The 2,129-nt window shown below is 34.7% G+C and overlaps 1 protein-coding gene across 1 annotated transcript in view; it reads left to right on the top strand.

Annotated features, from left to right (window-relative positions):
• The window catches only part of LOC307234964 (uncharacterized protein), an 8,872-nt gene extending 7,064 nt beyond the window's left edge, over positions 1-1,808 (top strand). The window contains exon 11 of the mRNA XM_080006873.1: positions 1-1,808. This exon is cut by the window's left edge and continues 81 nt beyond it. The gene's annotated coding sequence lies outside the window, so the exon portion shown is untranslated.
• The last annotated feature ends 321 nt before the right edge of the window (positions 1,809-2,129 follow it).

The following is a 2,129-nucleotide window of genomic DNA, read 5'->3' as shown; positions in this document are numbered from 1 at the left end:
GACAGTAATTCTGTTTCTGCGTTAGTACGAGCTGGAACTTGTCTTGGAAGGAAAAAAAAGAGCCTCATATGACTTATTATCACAAAAGTATTTCACTGGGGGCTTTTTTTTTTTGCTTTTTTTTCTCTTCAAAGCCGAGTTTCGAGCTTCGTATTGTCATGCATCTGAAGTTTAATGTAAGGTAAAAAAAAAACACCTGACAAAATAATTTCAGCTGCCCGTCAGCTGGTTTCTGTGAAACTTCCATTGTTTGTTACAAGTTAACAAGTTGTTTATAAGGTGGGAACCTGGTTGTAAAATCCTTTGTGAATGATTTACCAAATATACTTTAAAATCAAATGAAACGCGTGCAGTTTGGGAGACAATTTTTAAGGGCACAAAGCCCAGTAGTTTTGACAAACTATTTTGATTTTTTTTTTTTTTTTTAAGAATTGACCAAAACATTCTGGGACCTCATTCCAAACTTCAAAAGATCATGTTGTTAAGATCTATTAGACATGTTGGACATTTTACCGCAAGGTTTCTTTTGTTCATTTTAAAGTTTTAGTTTTTTTTACTTTGACTTAGTTGAATTTTTTCACATTTTAATGTTAGCCATACTTATATATTTCACGTCAGTTTTGGCTATACAGACACTCCTCATTTAACGGCCGAGTTCCGTTCCTACAACCAGGGCACAAAGCTAATTGGTCGATAAGCGAGGACCCGCCCCTTACCATTATTTCAGTCTTGGAGATTGCGAACGCTAGTGTAGTGAATACTGACAGACCACGGGAACGACCCTGAGACTGAGAAAGGGTGATACTTGATGAGATGTTTGACGCTGAGAGGCCGCGCTGCCGTTTTCCACGACGAAAGTTCTCGTACTGTGTACAATACAGACAGGTCGGAGAGCTGGTCGTAAGTCTGAACGGTCGTTAAACAGCTAGGTCGTTAAGTGAGGAGTACCTGTCGTCTATGACAGTCAATAATGCTTGTAACTTTGTATTTTATATTGTGGCCTATTTTTGATTCAGGCCTATTTAAAATGTATTTGTGTGTTTCTCGCTCTCTTTGTGTTAGCTTTTAGATGATCTGTGACAATTTATTTTGTTACAGATTTTGTTCACCGCTATAATTTTTTTTACTTACATTGTTCGATTGCTTTTGACACAGAATTGTATCAAAAGCAGTATGTGTCTTTACCACCTCCTCCCTCTTATGAGTACTATGATGATTCATATGCCCGGACTTGGTGTTATGTTTAACTTTGCTTCATTTGGCATCTGGATGAAAGAGTGATTCATTACGCAAGTATTACAGTAGTATCCCAGGTATTACATTAGTATCCCAGGGGAGAGGAATTATTTTTACTGCACTTTACTCAACACCTGAAAGGTCACTCTTCATGTAGTTACCTGGTGACAGTTGAAATGAATATATATATATATATATATAATATAATATAAATATATATAAAATACAAATCCAGAAACAGAGGTTAGCAGCCCAATATGGGTAAGTAGTGGGGAGTCATCAATTATGAATGTGTATCAATAGCTTACATTATATTTTAAATAATATTATATTATCATTATATAATCTTATTCAATTTATTCACCTTATTTCAATGAATGTGTCCATGTAAAGGCACTGATTAGGTGCATTATTTTGGTTTGTATTGTGTTTTGGGGTTTTTTTGGTTCATATTGTGCTGTTTGAGGAAGCATTTATCCAATGGGAACGCTCGCCGGTGGAGCTGATCGCACATGAATTATAACAATATGCTTGGGCCATCTCAGTTTAAAGCTCAGTCTACTATCTGCTGAAATGAGGGTTTACTGTAATATCATAGTAAAATCATCCTTTTATCGTATTTTCGAACATGTTTTTGAATGACATAGAGATAATAAACGTTACAGCAAACACAGATAATGTATTTTCTGAAAATGCTTTCCATTGTTGTAGTTATTTTTCTCAACTTAATCTCTATCAAACTCCAAGTAATCAAATGGTGTTTTTCATATAATGAGAACCTTTATAAATAATTATATATATTGTCCATAAATCGATCAAACTGGTGGTCTTTGATAATTAACACAACAGTGTCTAAATGGCTTCAAAATATTTTTGAAGCCATTATTTTTATC

This window comes from Zeus faber, assembly GCF_960531495.2.
Source record: "Zeus faber genome assembly, chromosome: 9".
Lineage (NCBI taxonomy): Eukaryota > Metazoa > Chordata > Actinopteri > Zeiformes > Zeidae > Zeus > Zeus faber.
This window is presented reverse-complemented; position numbering and strand designations above follow the sequence as displayed.